Source organism: Lissotriton helveticus, chromosome 1_1 (assembly GCF_964261635.1).
Source record: "Lissotriton helveticus chromosome 1_1, aLisHel1.1, whole genome shotgun sequence".
In the NCBI taxonomy this organism is placed as follows: Eukaryota; Metazoa; Chordata; class Amphibia; order Caudata; family Salamandridae; genus Lissotriton; species Lissotriton helveticus.
Genome location: NC_136057.1, coordinates 1,075,237,766 through 1,075,252,996, shown reverse-complemented (window position 1 = coordinate 1,075,252,996; position 15,231 = coordinate 1,075,237,766). Strand labels below are relative to the sequence as shown.

The 15,231-nt window shown below is 40.0% G+C and overlaps 1 protein-coding gene across 5 annotated transcripts in view; it reads left to right on the top strand.

Annotated features, from left to right (window-relative positions):
- The window catches only part of LOC144821103 (uncharacterized), a 551,585-nt gene that overhangs the window by 450,564 nt on the left and 85,790 nt on the right, over positions 1-15,231 (top strand). For all 5 annotated transcript variants that reach the window (XR_013608229.1, XR_013608235.1, XR_013608223.1 and 2 more), the window contains one exon: positions 6,959-7,176. The gene's annotated coding sequence lies outside the window, so the exon portion shown is untranslated. The remainder of the gene's footprint in view (positions 1-6,958; positions 7,177-15,231) is intronic.

Below are 15,231 nucleotides of genomic sequence, written 5' to 3'. Positions count from 1 at the left end.
GTCAACTCCGTCTCGTCGTCCTGCTTCCACACTCTCTGCCTCCTATGCAAGACCTTCAAATGGATCCTCCTCGAACACCGAAAGACCGTCACAAATGCTCTTGTGACCAGCAGCCTCTACTAAGGCAACAAACTTCACGCTGGAATAAACGAGAACCTCACCTGCAAGCTACAGAACATCCAGAATGCCGCTGCAAGACTGGTTCTCAACCTGCCAAGACACTGCCACAAATCCCAGCACCTGCGCACACTCCACTGGCTCCCAATCGAGGCAAGAGTCACCTTCAAGATGCTCACACATGCACACAAGGTCCTCCACGACACCAGACCAGCATACCTGAACAGCCAACTCAAATGCCACACACCCCAAAGGACCCTACGATCATCCCAGCTCTCCTATGCCATGGTTTCCCGCACCAGAAAGACTGATCAGAAGTCCGCTCCTTCTCCTTCGTCGAGGCCACCGCCTGGAACGCCATTTCGCTCCACCTCAGACAGACAACATTGTTCCCCATCTTCTCAAGAAACCTCAAAACCTGGCTCTTCAACAAACCCCCTCTTTGATGGACTGGAGCCGGTAGCCTGTAACGCCCCTCCCCCCCCCCACCCTCTCCCCGCCAGCCCCTTGAGACCCTTACGGGTGAGTAGTCGCGCTTAACAAACTCCTGATTGATTGATTGATTACACAGTGTGTCAGGCTAATACAGGTGGCTTATGTTTGAAAGGCCCATGAGTGCACAAGAAATATAGCACTTTCTCAGCATATTAATGTTGGAACAGGTATGTAATTTTCTCTAGACTGATGAACCTTAACCCCTTTTCTTGGCGTTGAACCATTGCCCTAACTGTCAACTTAGTAATTACTGTGTCAGTCTTAAATGTTTTTAGGTTTTATCTTTTTTTTTTTAACATTTTTATTTATTTATTGACCCTTCTGTGCAGAAAATGTGTTGTCTTGGCACTACATAAAATGCATCAAGTACATAAATTAATAGACAAAAACATACATTACTGAATATTGTAATGTCATAGTTAAATGTTCACATAGCTCCAACTCGCATTGTGATTCAGAACATTGCCCTAAAAGGGCAGCTAAGAATCCCTGGCCACGTACAGCTTACTGTGGACTATGGGGCAGCATTAGCTGGACGTTTGTCACTTCATTAGATTGTGATGAATTTATTGATTGTCACTAAATATTGAGGCGACTACTGCTACATGTATTGTGAAAGGTCATGGGCTCCATAGTGTAAGAAGGATTTCTAGATATTTAGCTAATCATTGCTTAGCAATTTGCAGATAATGAGCAGTATTTAGCCAAATATTTATTTGGTAGGGTCACTATTTTTGGCTGTCTGAGGCCTGCTTTGTCGCAGTCCAGGACTGACAGGATCTTCTTAGCGCCTCGCCCTGACGTTTCACATGCAGTCATAAATTATATGGGTAGTTCATGACAGTCAACTACCAGGATTCATCGTCTACAAGTGAGACCTCTGTTTACTTAAGATGTTATTGTTAATGTGTGGTCTAGGATAGGGAAAGGTAGCCATTATAATCCCGTTGTACTCAGTAAGCCAGGAACTGTATACAAATGCAATGCTCAGAGTGTTCACTGAAGTGAGTAATGATATTGTGTAATCTCCTGCATTTCCTTAATGATTTTCTCGTTGGATGATGTTACCTGTATTCATAACTTCTAGTATTCACTAGAATTTTTGAGCTGGTAGTAAAGGAAGTTGCTGCTCAAGCTCATGGCAATATATAATATGGCTGACGGCTAATATATAGAGAGAGATTTCCTGTAGTTTTAATTGTCTCCCTCTTCGCATTGCACTGATGTGTGAAGGAAGGTTTCTGCTGTTAAATATCCACTTAGCTCTTCACAATGAAGAAACATTGCAACAAATATCTTACAGCTTTTTTGATGTGTTTAATGTTGCACTAGAGATTTTAATGTTATCCTTCAGGTTTGCAAGCATGCTCTCTCTTTCTTATGAAAAATCCCTGACCATGAACTAAAGGGACTTGTGAGAAAGGTGATGGTGTTACCATGTATTATAAGGAATAAAGTACCTACTGTCGTACCTGATATGGGCATTGCAAGTCATCTCATAGTCCCATCATAACCTTAGGCTAAGATTTCACTCATACCAAGTTAAAACAATTTTCTCCATAGAGTTGCACAATCAACTTTGTTAAAAACTGTGGAAAAAACGATCAAGGCAGCATGTACTGGGGTGCCCCTAATAAGTGCATATTTTCAGTGATAAGTTGCAAAGCTGCAAAATGTTCTAAAGTGTTGTGCTATTTTCTAAAACCAGATTGATCTACTATAATCATGTTATCCTTAACCCAGGTTTTCAGCTGCTCCTGTAATCATCTAGTAGAGACTTTACCCACAGCATCTAACAATGCAATTTATCAGTATTTAATGGGCATATTACGGTCTCCCTTTATATATAAGGATATAATGACACTTCAGTTGCAGGAAGGAGGCACAGTAGAGTTAGTATGACAACAATCGAATACCGGGGAAATAATTGTTGCCCAAACTTTTGTTTTGTTTCCCTCTCTATGACCAAGATCAGGGCTTAGTCTAGACCCATTGCAGCAGAAAACCTCATCGCACAAATGGATGCTTCAATCTCATTCATAGAGGAGGGCCATAGCTAACTTATACCAGCTCAATCACTGGGGAGACCTTTAATAAAAAATACAATTCCAAAAATTATCCGCATGAAATTATTATAAACTGCCCAAAATATTGTCCCTGATCGGCATAGGGAGAGATTTCACCCTTGATCCACAACGGTCTGCAATGATCCCCCACAATGTACTTGCATTCTTTCGGAATGCGGCTTCTCCTAAAGCAATCTATTTATGATCTAAATCTAGTTTTTTCAAACCAATTTTTAGACGTGATCTTCTCCTCGTGAGTAGAGCCATTAGTCTAGCACTTTCCTTTGAGGGGCGAACGAATTAAATTTGAATCAATCTATTAATTTCTTTGTTTTAAGAGAGAAGAGGCCATCGCAACGTTTTATGAGAAACTTTGGTAAATCCAAAAATCTTCACTAATAATCTGCTTCCTAAATTGGCTAAAATAGTGGAATGCAACAGCAGTCCAGAGGCCTATATCGGTGACTGTCTTTTCAAATAACCCTTTAGGTTAGAGAGCCTAACAGGGACCCAGTGCATTCGATCAGAGTTCTTATTAAACTGTGACTTAGAATAATTCAATGCTGAACAACAGTAAGAGCGCCACAAGCCTATCTTGATAACTAGGATCACAAACTTTATTGAAGTGTTCTCTCACCAAGCAGGGAAAGACCCATTAATTTACATAAATGTCCACTATGGCGACATGGACTATTAATGGATTAATAGAAAGCTGTGAGACCTATGGGAGCATATCTAGAAAAGTATATTTACATTTTTTACCAATCCGTATGGTCAAGTAAGCAGATACCTTTTAAGAATTGATGAAAAGAAGAATTGAAAGACATGCTCCATCTAAGAGATAAACCCATCTGTACACACTATTATGTTTGATAAGAAGCTGCCCTGAGGAAGGCCAACACATTTATTTAGGTATTGTGGGATAATGTTTGCAAATTAAAAAAGGAACAATTATATATGCCTTATCTGGTCAATGATACGTCTTCTAAAACATTAACGTTGTTGGTCGCCAAATGTTACTAAGGATTCCTGGTAAACCTGACAGCTGGTTAAGCAGCCTCAAAAGCTTACGAACTGTTTTTCATGGTCATTTATAGTACATGGGCGTTTTTATTTTCCTTTCTCTGCTTTGATGAAATAGACATGTAGTTTGTCATTCATGCCTGCTGCCTGAGTGGTACAGTTTGTGTATGCCAAGATACCATAACACAGTTGTCTCACTTTTCCAGAATGTGTAAGGTAAATTGCAGAATTTTAACAATGATTCTTCTAAAAAAGAACCTGCTCTGTGAGAACAGTTCCAACATGAAGTCACCCCACCTAGAAATAGTTGCATTAAAGTGGCATCTTTCAAAGACTTCACTAAGCTTACTTTAGGGAACTTATATTGGATTTTAGTGCTAAAATGAGAATAATACTTCCAGAAACGTCTGCAAAACAAATTAAAATATTTAATTAGAGATGAACACATGAAATCTTAATTGTGTATGCAGAAGAAGAAGAAGGGGATTAATTAGAAGATTTGTTTGTTGACATGAAGTGGCATTCATGGGAAGTTTCATAATGTCATTTAAAAAGAACATATGGTAACATTTCAGTGGGGTTACTGCTTCATTCTTTAACTGCCAGTTGCTAAGGAAACTAGTGAGGAGCAGTTATGTTTAATTATAAAAATGCGTGCGTCTCCTCGTGGTTGTGTCAAAGTTTTAGAAATCAATGTCTTTAACAGAGTAAAGCACATGCGAGGTGGGGGGAGAGAGGGAAGAGATTATGAGAAGAGAGGCGTCCTAGAAGTAGGGCAGGTCAAAATTGCTATCCTCACATGTCACAAACACACCTAAGACCTGACAATATTTATGGTTTTGCCCCGCACGCTGTGCCTTATTGCCTAATTATATACATTAGCCCACACTCCTGGGCCTCCTTTGAGAGTGTGGTGCACTTGATTGAATGAGCAATTAGAATCATCCCAGCCCTCTATATGCATCCTTTGTAATGATTCTCGAATGCAGCGGTCCATGTGGCAGCTTGGTTTCATGTTTAGATCTATTCAACCTGAATACCTCCTCTTGCGAAGAAATAGAAAATGTGCTTATTATTCCAATTGTAGTGAAAGCCTGGATTCGCTATAAGCGCTTGTTTCAGTGTAATATGGAAAAGTCGTCGCTAGCCAACAAACCAAGAGAACTTGATAACTAGACAAGCCTGTCTTCCTTAATTGATCCACTGAGTCAAAAGGCAAGCGCAGGGATTACATTTTAAGGATAGAAATGACCAATTATGCTTTTTTGAAGTGTACTGATCATACAGAACCTTCTGTTTTCTTTTGTTTTAAAAATGCAAGTTGCGTTACAAAATTTTGAGTTTGTCTGGAGTGCTCTCTGTAAACTACCTGCCAGGTACCCCATCTCTTAATTACACAGGCAGAAAGTAATTGTGGTATTTCCAGCTTGGTGCTGGGGTCCCCTGCAGCGTCGCTGGTTACCAAACTTCATAGTAGAGGGAAAGATGCATAAAACAAGCTGCAGTGCAAAAATGGCTGATCCTCAGCATGAAACATTCTACAAGGCTTCTAAAACATCATCTACTCCCTACGGCAGTATGAAAAGCAACCCTAGCAAAGAGCTTTGTGCCCATGAAGCAGGTGTATTCCATTACAGAAAAGAACAATGTCCTGCGAAGGGTGGTACAGAAACCGTACCCAGCAGTGGTAGAGGCTTTTGTGCAAGCACGCTTCTGGTCCATACAGGGTTCCTGGCTATCAGGGACGTGCCAAGCATCTTCTAAGATAGAGGAGGATACTCAGTTTAATGTCCTAGAGCCTTATTTGGATCTTGTTGGATGGAATACTCTGTCACAAAGGTGAGGGAGATCCCATCTACTGAATTGCAATCTCCATAGGATATAATGGGGTCCTAATACGATGGACGGGATGCCCTCCGCCAAGATCTATAACAGGCCCCTGGTCACAGAATGTTTTCTTCCATGCCGGCTCCTTGGTGTCAGAAAATTGTGAGTCCAATATATTTACACTATTTAAAGGTTACATTTTTCTGTGTTATGGGCAAGATTTAATATCCTGGGATTTAGGCCTATAGTACTTCTACAGTTTATTTTATGTTTGTAATGCAAATACTATGCTAAAGCATGGCTTATCCTAGGCAAACCATGAAGGTGTTTGAGAAAGGTTTCTGTAATTGTCCTGGTAGGATATTTTGCAAAGAAGCATCGTAGGCACAGCTGTTTTTGTATCATTGCGATAGGACCTTATACAGCTCAACAGTGTAGACCCAGTCGTTTCTGTATCACTGTCGGTAGGGCGTTTGCAGTTCAACATTTTATGTGTAGCCATTTCTTTAAAATGTTGGTAGGGCATTCTTCGGTTCAGCGTTGTAGACACTGCGGTCTCTGTGTCACTGCCGGTAAGATGTTCGACAGTACAGTAGTCTTGGCGCAGCCATGATTGCCGAGGTGGAGCAAGTGTGTCATTTGCCGTACCAAGAAAGACGTGGGCCCTCTGGCTTCTTGTTTGAATTGTTAGATGCAGCGATAATCAAGAATGGATGGACCCATCAAACTTCTGTGGGGCCATGTTCGCAGCAGTCCTTTGTGTTTGCAAACCTAGCACAGATAGCACAGCTAACCATACAAATTTACTACTGAAGTACTCCGTGTTTTACACATGTGAAGTGCACACATTGTAAACCCTCACCAGGCGCAAGAGAAATGCTGATAAAGTGGAATGTCCTTCCCCTTGTGACTTGCAACAAAATGCACAAGTGTATAGTGGCTGCTCAAAGCATTTCAGCGTTGCAAACTGCAAAGTGCAGGCACTAAAATTCACAAATTAGAAGCTGCACATTTCTACCAGATTGCATTATGGGTGTATGTGCTGGGGTGTAGGCAACTGCATGCTCCGCCTCTTGCCCCTTTCACAGTGTGCCACTATTGGTGGCATTGTGACTCCTACCCATGAAGGGTCAGTGTTTGTAATGACTGCGCTGTAAATGTGAATGCTGAGGCAGACGTACTGCTCCGTGCACGCCCCCGCCAATGCATTTGCTGCTGTTTTACAATGCAAATTCTAGTCTGGTCAATAATGTTGAGGATCCATGGGTTTCCCTGTGCACACCTCCTATACACAGCAAGGTACGGGTGAATACTTTACTAACATTCCACTGCAAATCAGCCAGCACGTTAAGCAGTCCTGTTAGGTTTAGCATTTTATTTTCAGAATTTTAACTGTATTTTAATTGCAATCTGTTTATCTTGCTCTTTAGGTTGGGTTTAACACGTTATCAGAGGAAGGACCATCTCTCACCGGGGTTTTTGACGCTTGGTCTTGAAAAGCGCTTAGAGGATTTAAACCAAATTAGCTTCCAGGCCAGTAAGGAACATGCTTTGGAGAAAGCACTTGATACAATGGAAACGGAGTTTAAAATTGTCTGCTTTACGTTTTTACCATACTTACCTGCTCACCGCTGTCGAGGATATCCAGGTAATGTACCTAAGATGCGAATGGTGTATTAAAATGTAAAAACGTACTGTTGATTAAGTTGCGCTTGTATATTAAGAGTGAGGTGAGCTACTATGCAACACTTTCTCCTGCTGTTTCTGGTGTAATACTGCAGCACTGTGCTGTTTACTATACACTCATGAACCCAGTTGATTGCGATGTGTGTCATAGGCGGTGTGTATTAGTACAGGCTGTCACAAGATGACGTTTAGGCCGTAAGCCATGCTATGACATTTCTCCACATAAAACTAAACAAACAATACAGGTAACCAGGTTTAGACTTGGGCGCACTACTCTCAATCTGGACCGAGTTCGCAAACACGTATTAATAAACAGTGCTACGAAGGGAAGAGAGGTTGGTTACCTACAACCCCACAATACCCACTACGTGGGCACCACAAAAACAAAAGTACAGTTCCCCCCGACCACTCTTAAAGTAAATACACTTCAATGACCATCATTTGGTAATAAGTTTCCATATAAATCTATATATTTGACATATAGGTACAGTCGTATATTCAATATGCACAATTCAGCAATCAGTCCTTGTTGGTAATTCAAATTACAGATTTATATGGAAACGTATTACCAAATTATGGTCATTGAAGTGTGTTTACTTTAAGAGTGCTGTTGGTTCACAGAAAGAGTTCTCCTTAATTTTGATTTTTTGCTACATTTCGGTAGAACTCTATACTTCCTTAGCACCATGTAAGATTTCAGAGCATCTCTGCGAGCAATCAGCCATTATATATGTCCTTCTTAACAGCTGCGTGCTTTCACTGGCGACTTTCTGCACTTTCCTTTTAAATGGTTCGACATTCAGCAGGTGCATAACTCCTGCTTGTGAAGAAAGACGTCCTAAATTCCACTCTTATTTCACAAATGAAAGGTTGCCAGGCTCAAGACTGCATAATAACTATTCAGCAGCTGCTTGAAAGGAACAGGAAGTCTTCAGTGAGCTGGGTTACTCCGTTCTGCAATTAGCCGCTTTCTGATTGCGAATACTTCTATGAAAATCACATACTATGGCAATTATTAGGCCCCCTATTGTGCACAGGAGTAGGCCTGATGGAGATCATGTCTATGCCCTTTGTTAGCAAGGCGCCCGCGTGGCAAAACCATGGGGAATCTTTTATTCCTGCAGCTTGGTGCTATGTATTAACTGCTAACAATCCGAGAACAATGTCCTCCTCTGCAGGCTCCTTCAGATCGTGTGCTGCTGCACATTCTGACCACTGACCGCCCACCTCAATGTAAGGTCATCTAGGACATTCATGGTTTGAAACTCTATATGCCAAAAGGTTCTTGTGAAGCTGGCAATAGCTGCATAGTTGCTTCTTCCCTCTCTTAATCAGATCTCTTCTTTATTTGTGTGTAGTTCACTTAGATTTGAGTTTTTTTTTCTTTTACCACCTTGTCTCTTATTACCCCTTCTCTGTTTATACCTATTCTTTATGTACGGCTTGCCTGGACCACTGTCCTTTTTTTTTATCTCTCTCTCTTTTATCATTTCTGTTAGCAGTTCCCTGCTTGTCAGGAACCAGGCTGTGTGACGCTTCACTCCATGCACAAGATTGTGCTAGGATTTCACCAGGAAGTTTTTCTAAGCGTTTTAAAGACCATCAAATATATTGTCATGTCATGTCATTCACCACCAACGTTAATTAAGGTAGCAAAAGATATATTTCTGGATGACAGCTGGTGGTGGTGGTGGGGGAAGGGGGGGAAGGGGGCAACGTCATGTCATTGGGCCATTGCTCTAGAATCTAGATGAACTTTTAAGGAATATTGAAGAGTGGTAATACAATCACTTTTATTTCACGATTATCTAAAGTATATATCTAATTCTCTGTATATACAGATAATGTTACATGTTGAAAGCGGTACTAAGCAAGTCTCACAATTCCAGACACACGTTGTCTAGCTTGCCTGGGTGCCTCGTTGTTGAAGACACGTCCTTCCACTGACTGTTTCAAGCCCATCCAGGGACGTAGTTGAGGAATAAAGGACATTAATAATAATAACCTAGAATTTGTAAAGCACACAGCTACCTCCTAAGTGGTGTCACATGGCGCTGGGCTGACCTGCCACCGGTGCCAGGGCTTGAACTGTGAACCCCGCGGTCCGGAGTCGGGCACCCTGGCTGCTGCGCCACACCTCTTCTTCACTATAACTTCTATTTGATGTAGTGCTTTTGTTAGCGGGGGACTAGCTCTTCTCTGTCATTTATTGTTTTTTGTTTACACAAAGGCATGGAGATTTCTTTAGGACGTGAATAGGCACAACATTAGATATTCTCTGAAGAATCATGGCTGAAGACGACACATTTTTCCTTGACTTTTTAACTCGTGTGACTAGATACCATCTGATAAAGAGACTTCCCCATAGTGCAGATCCAGCAATTCAAGCTTAGGGATCAGAACCTGTGCATTTGACGGGTTAGCCCATACGTTAGGTAGCTTATGTATCTACTGAGGGAATGATCATATTCTGCCTAAGACCAAAGTTGTTTGGGGATCTTTCCCGTGTCAGATCTAATATAAAATCGTTGAGCTCCTAAGTTGGTTCTTTTCGAAGTGCAATGTACGCCCAAGCTAGAACAAGTCGCGGAGTACCTATAGTTAATTAGATAAGAGAAAGAGCGTCCCCATAGAAAATTTATCGTCAGTTATTAAACCCCAGCGTGTCTCCAGACCAGCCAAAATACCGGCATAGTAGCTCAGACCTCGTTACGGGGGGGTAAAGGCGTGAGCAGCAAACTTTGTTCTTAGGCAGAATATGATCATTCCCTCAGTAGATACATAAGCTACGCGCGGGCGTTGTTAGATGAAGTAGACGGGATACGATAAGGACCGTCAAAAAAGGTTGTCAGATTGAGATGCCTATGAAATTATCCATTGCCTATCGCTGTTAAACAGTATTGGGAGATACACTCAGGATATTACCTGACAATGAAATACCGTTTATGCTAGGGGACAACGCCCATTCAAGTGGACGTGGCCTTAATGCTCATTCTTACTTCTTAACAAGTCACTTCAGGACCACCGTTTTCTTTAATATATTGCCCTTGTTGGGTAATGACGATCTGTAATAAACTACACGCCGTACCGAAAACGACTGGATGGGCTTTTCCCACTTAATTTTCATGCCCTGAAGAAGTCCTGTATATGGACAAAACACGTCGGCTGTCCGTTGTGTTGATTGCACTGCTTCTTCTGGAACAATAACAAAGAAAAAAGAAATAAAAGAAACATCAAAGAACTGTTGAATATGGACATTTGATTTTTTTCTGCTGTTAGAACCCCTTGGTGGTGCACCTTTGCTTTGTTTGTAAATTGACTGTGGTCCCGGTTGGTAACTAGTACTGTGGCGGTGGGTCCTATACAGTGTGCACACCTCTCCCACCATAAATAGTGGGTAATTATCAATAGAGTAGACAATCCGGGTTAGGTGCTGTCAGAAAAGAGGTTCCACTGTCTGCACTTCTTTTTTTTATTTATTTATTTATTTATATATATATATATATATATATATATATATATATATATATATATATATTCATGAGCCTCATAATGGCTTTGCAGTTGCAGGATAGGAAACTTGAGTAATATTGCTTCAAAATTGTGTGCACGGGAAGTATTCTGGAATAAGCCAACTTTGTTTTACTAAAATGATCTTGCAGACCGAAGTGCACATTACACGTTTACTACTTGAGGCAAAGGGTGATACTAATTTACCCACAGCAAGGCAATTTTTGATCCCGTGCCCTCTTAGAGAACCCAATTCTTTGTGTTCCAAGGAAACCCATTTAGCTATTTGACCTCATCGCCTTTCAGCAAAGTAATAAACATTTTTTTTTTAAGTAAGAAGCCCCAATGTTGCTGATGCTCTGTGTCCACTGCCCTATAGGACCATGCGCTTGGAATATTCGTGATTACATTTAGTATCGCAAACGCTATTTTCCCGAAGGTGAATTGTGCATTTTCAAAATAGCTTGAAGTTATTCTATCAATGGAAATTTAATCTATGTTATTCAGGCAGACGTGCTTACTTTTTCACTATGATTCACTAAACTGACCTACCCAGAAAGGATTTAGTAGTGGTTAGAAATCTTAATTGGTTTGAAATGTATTGTGCCAAGTGTCTATCCCCAAACTAGGGATTTCAACCGTAAACCAATGCAGCATTAACTCAAGGAGGAAAATGCTTTGGGGAGAGCTTTTTTATTTACCATGTTTTGTTTAAATCCTTGTTTTCTATATAAGTCATACATTTTTGGCCAGAGTGGCGTAGGAATTTAACACCTTGAATGCTATGGGGATTTTTCCCCAGTGCTGGAATTTGACAGATACCACTTTACATGACGAGCTGGGCTCGTCATGAGCGTGCGAGGAGGCTACTGCATGACGAGCCCAGCTCGTCATGAGCGTCGAAGGGGTTAAGAGGATATCTGATGCTTTTCCATTGCCAGCTAATCGATAAATGCACTGATGAGAAACATATGACCAAGACACAGAGACAATATAGTTCTCCAACACCACGTGGATTGGGTTTTAAATCGAGCCCGGCTCAGAGTTGTGTAAGTCATTACATTCTGATAACCTATCTGAACCCAAGCACTGATCTCATCACATTGTCTGATGGAGCTTGTTCGGTTAAGAAGGGCACTGATGCTATTGTTCTCCCAATAATTGACATATCCTTTGCCATTCTGTGGGGGAAGGCTGGGGCAGGAGGCATTGTTCGTGTAGCTGCACCACTGTAATGGAATAATGCATTGTGTAGTAACGTACAACCTTAAAATGATGGTTGTGAATGCTTGTGTGTTTCATTTGGTTGATTAATGCCCATATTGAGATGAAGTTGTTGAAGTAGTTTTAACGAATTGTTTTAATGTGCTGTTATGGACTGTAATTGTTATTTCATGGTACCATGTGTAGTATGTATTAATTTCTGATTGAGTCACTCACATGAGGCTTTACTCCTTGAAAGCTCGTTGGGCAAGTATGCCGAATAGAAACGAAATACATTAAGGCTTCAGTGGCCTAATTTCTGTACTCATAATTTGAGTCAGTTTCAGAGAAAATAATAGCTTAGTTGCAAAATGTATTTTTCTCTTTAGACTTATTCAGATGATTTAAATGAAATTGTGGGCAATCCTTTTTTCTTCCAAATGTGCAAAGAAATTACGATTAAAGAAATGGTGTTTGAATGTTTATCTTTTGTAACATGGGTGTTTTGAAATGCAATATAATTTTCAAATTGATGTTTTGGTTATTGCTCTCATATGTTAATCCCGCTTTTGAATAAATAGGCTTACAAGGGTGGACATATTTTCAGAAATATATGCTGGGTCACTCATTGATCAGTGGGAAAAAAGCAGTTACTAGGTGATTTCAATGACCGCAGACACCACAATAAGCTACTTTATTACTACTGCTACACTGCAGACATTTGAGGAGCTACATTGTTAAATGTTCTCACTTCCTTTCAATGTATACATGTAATCACTGACTTGTTACAAAGCCAAACCTGTACTTGAACTGTAACTTACTGGTAGCCCCACAGGCACTAGGTTACAAGGGTACTGTTTTTGTCTATTTCAGTTGAGATGGCCAAGCCTACAAGCAAAGCACAAATTACGTTTTTTAATTTACTGGAAACCAAGTCTTCCTAAACAGTTGATAGAATGTAGCCACTAAATTAGCAACGTACCACAAGAGAAATGTTCAGATTCACTTATGACTAAGATATAGTTAAGGTCTTCCAGTTTCCTAAACATCTTCTGTGTGATCACAGAGTAGTGTGTTTCTCAAGTCAAACTTTGCGTATACAAAGGTTCTACATGGCTACCACTTATGGAGAAAGACTTAATACACAGCAGTGGTAGAAGATATCACAGAGAAATATTAGTAATGAGTATCCTAAAAATAATAGCTATAAGAGCAGTATTAATACATATACTATTAATAATCGTCATCATGTATAGCAAACACAGCTTTTAAATATCTTTTGGCTGTTGGATTAAAGATGTTATTCTTAAATTTAATGATTCTCATTTTTAACGATTTTGGAACTGCTAAGGGTTTATGGCACGCTTCTTCGGATTCAGCTTTATGTCTGGGTTGCAGGTCAGACACTGATTAGAGCAGCAGAGGTTAGCCCTTTGTTATAACGTGCCATCCAGGTTAAGATGAAGCTTGCTTGCTTCAGTGTTATGCTTCATAACCAAATGATAATTTACCCTTCATTAGCAAAGAAAGTATTGTTCAAAATGTAAAAAGTTTCCCTGGACAATAGAAAATAGTCACAGTTATTTACCTCAATCTACTTTCTAGCACCAGCAATATGCATGATTAAAGACTAGGAGCACAGCCAATGTTATGCAAGTGCTTGCAGTTCCCATAAAGGTTCGGTCAGTGTGTAAGCAATTACTAGCATTGCCAAGTTGCTTCCCCAATGCAAATCCTGCCTTTCTAATAAGCTCTAACCTCTCAGAACTGCAAATCTATTTTGGTACATTAGGTAGCATCTCAGATAAGAGTTTAGTTTGTGGTTTTATTAGTCTGTAGTTTAATGTATCTGTGTCAAAGCCATCTAGCATGCATGCAAGGAACAGAGAAAACATTGAAATCAAAACGTATGCTGTAGGCTAGGGAATGATGATGAGTTCTAATTGTCACTTCTGTTAGTTCACAAAAAGAGGATTTTTCTTAAGGGTGTCATTCGTAAGTTGCATCACTTTTACTACATACAGTTGATTCTTTTTTTTTTTTTTTGCAAGAGTTATTTAGGTAAAATTAAACAGTGCATAGGTTCATAGTAATTCAGCAGCAGGGCTCGAGAACTGGAACACTTTGACACTTCAGCCAATGAAAAATGAGCTTCTTTGTCTTTTGTTGGCAACTCATGCCCAGACTCAGGCCTGAGTCTTTGCCCTTTGCTCGCGTGGGAATTCACCTACATTTGTGTCTAAGATGAATCATTATTTTAAGTTGGATTCAAAGCTGTAATTTAAAACACACATTGAGAAGATTATGAAATTATGTTTCGACCAACAAAGTTTGCTGGAAAAAATTAAATTGCGGTTGACTTAATGATTGAATAACTGTATGCAAATTCATATACTGTTTTCTTAAAATATAGTAATGCCATCATCATCCGTTTACCTGCTAACGAATCTGTTTTGCAAGCAGCTCTTCTCAATTCATTTCTCTTCCATTCAAGTATTATCACATTGCCCCAATTTAATTTAATTTCCATCAGCTTCCCCTAATCTTTCAAATCAATGTCAAGCCTTGTTGCACCATCTTCAAGGACTTCAGTGATACACCACCATGTCCTGTTGGTAAGGTAAACATTTTGGAGCTTCACAAGTGACGAGGGGTATTGTGGTCTACCGATTAGATGAGTATAAGTTGTGTTGTCGTGGATCTTCACAACAGTCTTTTTTCAGTGTCTGAGAATCTCTCTTCCTATTAAGATCAGAATTCTTTCAGAACTTCTTGCTATTCTTCTGCCCTTAAATACATATCTTTTTTTCAAGATGACTTTTGCTTTCTAAATTAGTAATTACCTTGAGGGGAACATGTTGACATTCTTTTCTCCATTACGTGTTTCTGTTTTAAATTGTGTTACTATATATTTCTCCTTTTTATATTCATAATCTTTTAGCGTATGTTGCCATTTTAGTTCTGTGTTATGCAGCGCCTCAGTGCCCGAGGGCTCCATTATCTTTGAAAGAATGCGAAAAATAGAAATAAATATTGATGAGGTTGGATATTGTCTGAAATATATACTATGGCTTCGTAATTAGTTTTGTGTTAAAGCCTTGGAGTTGTATTGTCATTGTTACTGGATTCACTGAATGTCCTCATAGGTCTTCAAAAGAATCAAGTTGCTATGCTGTTCTCGCTATCTCATCATATAAATGTTGAAGTGTATTGGAGTGTGAGAGCGAGATCGATAACTCATTAACTGGATGATACTCATGTTTTAGTGTACATATTAAGTCAGGAGTTCTTAAGTCTGACACTA